General features: G+C 29.6%; 1 long non-coding RNA gene across 6 annotated transcripts; it reads left to right on the top strand.

Annotated features, from left to right (window-relative positions):
* Nucleotides 1–1,354: 1,354 nt before the first annotated feature.
* On the top strand, nucleotides 1,355–3,645 carry LOC145107393 (uncharacterized). 6 transcript variants are annotated; one of them, XR_013707838.1, is made up of 5 exons: nucleotides 1,355–1,988; nucleotides 2,265–2,325; nucleotides 2,763–3,172; nucleotides 3,252–3,348; nucleotides 3,468–3,645. It is a non-coding gene; the product is annotated as an uncharacterized LOC145107393 (long non-coding RNA). The 6 variants fall into 6 exon arrangements; XR_013707837.1 differs by having other exon boundaries at nucleotides 2,141–2,325; XR_013707840.1 differs by having other exon boundaries at nucleotides 1,355–2,325; nucleotides 2,763–2,825; nucleotides 3,105–3,172.
* Nucleotides 3,646–9,580: the final 5,935 nt, after the last annotated feature.

Raw genomic sequence — 9,580 nt, 5'->3', positions numbered from 1 at the left:
ATTCAAAAAGTCTTTCATTTATGATAATATTTATAGTTAATAACATATTTAAGTTAGAAAATATATTATATAGAAATATAAAAAATTGAGAGTTTCAAATTGATGTTGTGAAAGGAAAAATGTTTCATTTATAAGTATAGTATGATACTTTACACATTAAATTCTAACCGTCCAATCTCACAAATAAACGGCAATGATGTTTAATCACGGTCTTCACCAATTATTAAGCCATCACTCAATTATATATGGTATATATAATTATATAAATCTTATCTTTGTAAAAATATATTAAATATAATAATATTATTTTTAAAACATCTAAATTATCAAGCTAAGACTAGTGCCATTGGTGACGTATATAAAGTTTGGTTTGCATTTATTATTAGAATAATCATAAAGTGGAAATGAGGCTGAGAACTTTTCTCCACAAAAACATTAATAATTTTTGTTTTTTAAATAAATAATTAAGTTGTTTTGGATTTTTTAAATAAACTGAATAATTTTTTTATATAAGAAAAGAATAACAAATTATAATTGTTTAATAAAAAAATGATTTAGGTTAGGTTGTTAATAGGATTGAAAGTTTGTGTTTAGTTGGATTTAGGACTGTAAACCCTAAACAAACTGAACGTTCAACGAACTGTTCGTGAACTGTTCGGTAGGAAGTTCGTTTATGTTCGTTTATTTAATAAATAAAAGAACATTAACACAAATCATCGTTCGTTTAGTTAAACGAACGAACATGAATAATGGTCTTGTTCGTTCAATTATGTTCGTGAACGTTCGTTTATTTTGTTTGTTTACGTTCGTTTATCTTCGTTCATTTAAGTTCTTTTTATATTCATATATGTTCAAATGTGTTTGAATACATTAGTATATTATATGTTTATTTATGTTAATATATATATTCAGTTATGTATCTTATCTCGGTTCGTTTATGTTCATTTAACATGTTCATGAACATAAATGAACGAACATGAACAATGTAAATTGTTAAACGAACGAACATGAACAAGAAAATTTGTTCGTTTACCCGTTCGTGTTGGTTCGTTTGTTCGGCAAACTTAAACGAACGAACAGGACCCATCTCTTGATCTTGTTCATTTTGTTCGTTTACAGTCCTAGTTGGATTGTATAGGTGGAAGAGAGAGAAATTAGTTATTTAATATATATTTGGTTTGGGTTGGGTTGGGTTGAGTTGTGAATAGGAATAATCTAAATAGTATAAATAATCATCAATAAAATAATATTAAAATTTTATACTATTACTAAAAAAATTAAATCGTCAAATATATAAAATACAAATTACAACTATCTAATGCATACTTTTTTAAACCTCCTTCATTATCTTTTCCCCATTTATCGGCATCTACAATCTCTTAATACATACATACCTATTGTCTTGCACAAGTTTTTGACCCAACTTCCTTTAAACCCTAATTTGATTAAGTTTGCATTGAATCCTGAGATCTGTCCATCCTTCCCCAATTTCTTTAACAAAAGTTGAATTTGTCATTTTCAAACCTATATTATCAAAACCCTTCCTATGCTACAGAATCGTTCCTTCTTCTCCGCATGCATCCATCAGCTACTACCTCTGACCTTCTTCCATCTCCTCATCCCCTTTCATCACTTCCATCTCTTCATTCTCTCTACACCTAATTAGCCGCATCACACCGATAGCATCATGTTATCATACCGGTCACCACCACCACTACGACCATAAATTACTCACCACCGCACCAGTATTACACGCCCCCTCCAAAAACCTTGATTATTACTACCACCACCACTCACCACCTTCTATGCCTCTCCCTGAAGAAAATCCCTAAACCATCATTTCTACCACCAAGGAGCACCACGAACAGAAACAAACACCATCAACACAACTCGTTGCCACAAGTAAATGCTACGTCAATCACACATACAATATTTTCTTACTTCTTTATGCCATACGTCAATCACCTGCTGATTTTGGTATTTTCATGGTAGAAGTTTTGATTTCTCAATTATAAGATTTTTTTATTTGAATGTGAATTGAGTAAAGTTGAAACAATATTTTACGATTTCAACCAATTGAATTGGGCAACATGAGATACATCTTATATATCATAACCTCTCTCAATGTTCTCCGATTTAGGTGTTCTAAGGTTGGATTTGAAGATTTTGAGCTTAGGATTAGAGCTTGGTCATGTAATGATACTAGTTTCTTAATTTGTTACTTGTTGAGCAATTGTGTTGGTCTTTTTTATGTTTTTGAACAGGTTGCTGATACAACTGACATGCATAAGAAGGTAAATTTATGGCAATATAGATGATAACGAGGTATTACAACTTCACCATTTGATGACTTAATGCCCATTTTTATGATTTGTTTACTAAATCTCATTTAACATGTCAATTATGGAAATTTGAATATAGATTTGGGTGTGTTTGTGTGTGCATGTGTGTTGTTTGTGATCATATACGATTTAAAAGAATCACATTTGATGTTAGGAACAGATAAGTTTCATGTTAGTGACTTTTAGAGCATTATTGCATTTATTTAAAATTGAGTAGTTCATTTTTGTAACACATTGTTTTACAGGGATATCGATCAATGTCATATATATATATATATATATATATATATATATATATATATATATATATATATATATATATATATATATATATATATACCTTTTTTGGTTCTATTTTCATTATCTTATTGCTCAATATGGTTTGTTTCCTTTCTAATGAATAACCACTAATACTTTCAGGTTGTTGGGTGGGTTGGCTGGTGTTGGCCCAGGTGGTGCTTCTATGATGGATGAGAAACAAAGGTGATATGTGGCTTTCTCAATTGAATTTTGTCTTAAGAGTGGATATGTTAATTCAGTAATTGGGACTTAATCTAAAATCTAAATGATAGATTTTTGTTTTTTGGCTTCAAAAACAATTTGCTTATACTAAAACTTCTTCTGTTTAATTTTTCTTTTGGCATGGTGAAGGGTGGATTGTACTAGAGATTCTTTGTATCTTAGTGGTGATGAGTGTGGTTTGTTTCTTCATTTGGCTATTACCAATCATGTGAATTTCCGTTTACTTTTCTTGACACTTAGGCATATCCCTACAGTTCAAGCGATATGAAGTCAACTATGTTTGAAATCTTACTGATGTTGATGTTAAGGTGAGTGAAGTTATTAATCGTATCTTTATGAATGCATATAGAGCTAAAATCTTCATGTTTGTTACAAATATATGTGTAGTTTTCTAATTATGTAGATAATTGCTCAAGCTGGTGAATTGGGGGAGGATCTAATTAGTTTAAGAAGACGCTTTTGTGAAGAATTTCATCAAGACACGGTATATCTTCATTACTTGCTTCTACTTTTGAATACCGAGTTTTTGATCACATGCCCCTAAAACCTTTCTCTTACAATCTCAATCCTTGCTTAATTTGATGCTTTATAACCATTTTATAGGAATTAATGGAACCTAAAAGAGCAGGTTTATCGGCTCAAACAACTGTTTTGATGAATTTGATAATGTGACAATTAATGCAATGGAACTTGTAGAAAAGGGCTTATGTTGTAATTATTTATTGTCTATACAAACATAACTTATTATACATGGGAAATCTAATTTTTGAGAAGACCACAACTAGAGATGGGAAAATCAAGTCATAGGCCCTTTTACTTTTTAGAATACATTTATATAAGAACAAGCTTATAGCCTCTGCAAACCACGGTTACAAAAATAATTAAATTTTTATAGTAAAAACTTATAATTATTAATTAATTATTTTCAATAAATTATTAATTAAACATGACTTTGTATGATTTTCAATATAGAAATACAATCAATTATCGGCGATCATAACCAAATCTTATTCTAAAAGAATTTAAATTTCTTTTAAAAATCAGGGATCAAATAAATAATTGTCTAACTTATTATCAACATCATTACTTTTAAAAAAAATGGTGAGAAAATGTCAAGTACATTTGCATAGAGCATTTAAAAAGAAAACGTAAATTATAAAAAAATGACAAGGAACACTAATAACTATTTTTTTATTAATATAGGTGCTCCTATATAGAAACCATATGGACACTCTTGGTCAAAGTCAATTACTTTTTAGTTATTAATGTTACATTATTTTCCAAAAAAAAATATACTTAAAAAGTGTAATTAGTCATTATTTTTTGTTTTCTTTTTTAATATTATTCTATTACTATTATTTTTAAAATGTTACTTATTTCAATAATTATTATTATATCTACCTTATTAGCCAAGTGATTTAAACATAGTTTCACTGCTTCATTTAACTTTGTTATTTTTTTATGTAGCAGCTATATAAAATTTATTTGTTTTATCCTAGTTTTCATATAGTCCACTCAAGATGCAACAACTTGGATTATATATATATATATATATATATATATATATATATATATATATATATTAATTTAGAACCTTCTTAATGAACAATACTCTGTTCTTATTGGTGGGTTTTTTTATATTGTTTTTTTTTGTAATTTGCACCGACTCCACCTCCCACCTGTTCAATCAGGTTTTTTAGTTTGTTTCCACCGCTTTGCCTGGGCTAAATTCACCATCGCCTTTTATCCCCTCAGTTACATCTGCGCATATACACAGGTTGTCGGTTTCATTGTCCCAAAAAGCTTTCCACCTCCGACATCTCACGAACACAGACGCCACCGCCATCGCCACCGACCGCTATTTGCTTCGATTTTCCATTAATTGTAGAGGGTGATGCGTATGCGGGCTACCACTTCCAGCTACCACTTCACCATCATCCTCTCTCGCCTCCACCGTCGATGTTTCTACCGACTCCAGTACCTCATCAAGGGTACTTTATCGGGCTTATGAGCAGCAAATCCACAACGATTTCCCACCATCATCGATTAGCGATTTGCGAAGCGAGGAAGTAGTTGTGGGGCTTTGTCGCCGGTGCAAAAGAACCTGATAACTTTGTCTATTCACATTTAGGTATTTTTATCATCTTTCCGTAGCTATCACCAGTTATTTCGATTTCAATTGTGTTTACCATCATCCGTTTTCCCCCTTTTTCTGAAATTTCGATTCAAAATCATGGATGTAGCAATTAGGGGTTATTTCAGTGTTTCTAATGGGGTACTAACAACGAATATCCACACTTACAAATTGGCCTCAAGTATTTTATACCACTGTTGATTCCTTCTTCCATCTGATTGATTTCCAGGATTGATTGTTGAATCCGATTTTAAAGTTGTTTTTGCATATTGATTAATAATGATTTCTTATTTTGACGAGGTCCCCTCTATGATGATATTTAAAAGCATGTTTGGTGATGCACACCAACTACTTGATGAATTGATTCAAACAGAGTCTTATTTCCTATATTTAGTCTGAAAGACCCAAAAAATTGCCACTATTCGATTTTGTCCTAAGAGATTATTTATCGTTTCAACTTTTTGGGATAGGCCGGTGAAAATCTAGAAAGTAGGTGATGTGTACAAGGCTTCAACGTGATTTATTTCACATATTAAGAAGGAAATCAATGGTTATCTATGTAATAAGCTTAATTCTTCTGTACATGCAATTTTGGACTTTTGAGTTTTGATTTATTTGTGAATTATTATTTTCGTATATATGATACTGATTTAATTATTGTATTCTGATGAATTTAATGCTTTTACATCCTTATTGTTGATTCAGTGGGTCTGAATGTCGTTATGTTGATGATATTACCCTTGGTAGGACCATCCAAGCAACGAGGTTCTTGGGTCATACTAGGGATGAAAGTGGGTCCAAACCCGGACCGGATAGACCCGGACCCGGAAAACCCGGAACCGGTTAACGGAATTTTGTAGAACCAGAAACTGGACCGGTATAGAGGAACCGGTTCCGGTTCAGTTCCGGGTACGGTACCGGGTAAAGTGGGTCTAGAACCGAAAAACCCGGAAACATCAAAGTGGGTAGGTTGGAACCGGATAAAGTGGGTTTAAAACCGGAAAACCCGGCAAAAACCTAAATTTTTTGGTAATTACTTACTATTTAGTGGGTTGAACTTTGAAAATTTTCATATTGATATCCCGACTTTGAAGGACTGTAACTCATTGAATATGAAACCAAAATTGAGAAAATTATAATCTAAAATCATGTACAAACTCTAAACTACACTCTGGAAAAAACCACATGTTAATTCAACTGTAAACGAATGAGATATGCATGTGTTAACATTTTCACAGAATACAAAGTACAAAAACAAATAGCTGAAAAGTTGAAAATTTTCAGTTTTGATATCCCGACTTCGGGGGACTGTAAATCATTGAATATTAAACCAAAAATGACAAAATTATAGTCTAAACTCATGTAAAAACTATAAACTACAAGTTGGAAAAAACAACATGTCAATCCGACTTCAAACGAATTAGATATGCATGTTTTAAAACTTTCACAGAATACAAAAAAAATGAAAAACTAAAAACTTTCAACTTTGATATCTCGACTTTAGAGGACTGTGAGTCAATGAATATAAAACTAAAAATGGAAAATTTATAATCTAAAATCATGTACAAACTCTAAACTACACGTTGGAAAAAAATGTATGTCAATCGGAGTTGAAACGAATGAGATATGCATCTTTTAAGCGTTTCACAAAAACCGGTTCCGACCCTAAGAGTGGTTCCGGTTCCAAACACCGGTTTCGGTTTTTAGACCCGATTTACCCGGACCCGATGGACCCAAACTCGGATTACCCGGAACCCTGACAAAGCCAATTTTTAAATCCGAAACCGGAACCGGTTCTATATATTCCGGTTCCTTTCCGGTTCTAAATTTCATCCCTAGGTCATACGACTGAAGTAAGTAAACTACATATGAATCTATTATATCTATTGTTAAATAGCCCTGATTGCTTACTAAAAATCTATATATTTTGATGTGTATTTTTGTCAATTATAGGGGGGGATACTGAATCTATTTATACTCCAAGTGTACTGAGAAATGGCTGAATACTTTCAGTACTTAATCCAGATATGTTCTGTTATACCAAACATCTATATGTATTTTTTGTTGTGTATTAGTATACAGTGATTAGCATTTCAAACCAAAAGAACTTCAATAAGAAAATGGGCCAAATTTAGTAAATAGCAAAACGCTTCATTTCTTCCGGATACTGCGTTGTAACTTTTTAATTTTTTTCTTATCAAGACATTTCTCTTTAAAACATCAACCCAATTAAGCATTGCACTTTTCACCTTTATTTCTGTTACACATTGTAACTTTCAAGTTTTTTCTTATCCATGCATTTTTTTTTTTAAAAGACCATCAAATTTTATCATGGCAAGGCATTTTACATGGAAAAAATACACCAATTATAGCATCGTACTTTCAATTTTATTATTATAAGCACATTTTCTTTTGAAAAATCAACCCAAATATAGCCATGCATCTTTTAGTTTCTTTTTGTTACAAAATTGTAAATTTTAGATTTGTTTTCTTATAAAGGCATTTTATTTAGAAAAATATTCCTATTATAGCATTGTACTTTCAATTGTATAATCAGCACATGTCCCATTTAAAAATGAAACTCTTTATAGCATTTTACTTTAAAAAATCTATCAGTTTTTTTCTTATCAGAGCTTTTTACTTTGAACAATATATCAATTATAGCATTATACTTTCAGATTTCTTATTCTAAGCACATTACCTTTTTAAAAATCAACAAAGTTATAGCATTGCATTTTAAGTTTTTTTGTTACATCATTGTAAGTTTCAAAATTTTGTCTAATTAAGACATGTTCTGTTGACAAATCTACCAATTATAACTTTGTACTTTCAGTTATTTTATTTTATCTTTTATTATAAGCTCATTTTACTTGAAAAATTAACTCAACTATAGCAATGCACTTTATTTGTTATTTATAGAAATAAAGGGATATTAATGTGACTTATATTGCATTTACAGCTTTACTTCTCTTCAATGATAGGCACACAATTATGAAAATTTTCTTTTCTACTTAGATTATGTTTTTGTAGATAGGCTATAGAGTTAGTATATTCATGCTTTTATACTTTGCCTTCTTATTTGGATATATAAAAGCTACATTTTCTTGTCTGTACATTGAATTTACTTTCTTACTTTTTAATCTATTATTGTAATCAAGAATTTTAACTCTGCTATAATGGAGGTTTTTTAGGTTGTGTAATTTGTTGAAACAAAACCAAAAGATAGTAGTGTAATTAAATTGTTTATTAAAATCTTAATATTTGAATTTGTTTCTTCATTGGATCCAAAACACTAACGATCTTCTTGGTTATTTTTCAGATATGGTTGAGTTTCTTGCTTTCGATATCTACACAAAATCAAAATCCAAGCCTCCATTCAAGTGAAACCGAGGTGGCTCCTTAAAGCTTGAAATCGTTTTGGCATTATACAAGGGTTCACTATTCTTTTGTTTTTTCGTGTTTTTGCTGGTGTTTTATTTTATTTAGGGTTGATATTTTGATATTCAGCTTTTGAATAAAGAGGATATGCTTCTAATGAGTTGTGTGGGTATGTTACATTCTTAGACAATTTTTCCCTTATAGAAATGAACCTAGCATGAGTTCTATGAGTTCTATAATTGATTGGTGGTTGATAACAGTCTAGAACTCCATGACTGCTATGTTTTACAACCGAACACTTTCTAATCTCTGCAAAGCGGGGATCCTTCCCTAGTTTGCAGTAAAAGAATAATGTATTATTATATTTTATATCTTATTTAGTATATAATGATATCATATGAATTAAATCTTACTCTTATGTATAAAAATTAAAATTAGCAATAAAATATTTTTAACTGAAACCTTGTAATCATGGGTTTATAATTATAAATGATTGTTAAAAAACGTATTTAGAGAATTGTTAAATTAGCTGATTAAATTTTGTCTCACTTTTTTGTGTTTATGTCTTTATTTATTTTTAATTATTAGATAATATAAAAATTATGTAACTTTTTTTTTGTCTCAATTAAACTTATAATGTAATCGTTGTTTCTAATAATCTAAACAAAAGTAAGCGTTTGATTGTTGAATTAATGCATGTGAGACACTTAAGTTAAAAAAACAAAAAAAAAAATGTTATTGTAAAAAAAAAGTCAATGTAGATAAGATAAAAATATATGTTTGTTAATATTTATTATAAAATATCATTTAAAATAAAAAGTTAATAAAAATGAATAGTTGGAAATAACAAATAATAAAATATCATTTAAAAAAAGTTAATAAAAATGTATAGTTGGAAATAACAAATAATAAAATATCATTTAAAATAAAAAGTTAATAGAAATGGATAGTTGGAAATAAGAACATCTTCGATAAAAGTTTTTTTTAAAGTTTATTACTATTAGTTTTTTTATTTTGAACAATTATCATTGGAGCAAATAGTTTTTTTGTTTTTTTCATGGACAACTCAATATATATAGAATGGTTAATATAATTTAAAGTTGTGTACATCTAAACTCTCATTCTTTAGTTATATATCATTTCATCCTCATAACTATATTTTAGTTTTTAGTTTATTATTATTTCTTTACTAATTAATTATTTT

Source organism: Lactuca virosa, chromosome 4, assembly GCF_052849685.1.
Source record: "Lactuca virosa cultivar CGN04683 chromosome 4, Lactuca_virosa_CGN04683_v6, whole genome shotgun sequence".
NCBI classification, from domain to species: domain Eukaryota; kingdom Viridiplantae; phylum Streptophyta; class Magnoliopsida; order Asterales; family Asteraceae; genus Lactuca; species Lactuca virosa.
Note: the sequence above shows the minus strand (reverse complement) of the source record. Positions and strands in the feature narration are given on the sequence as shown.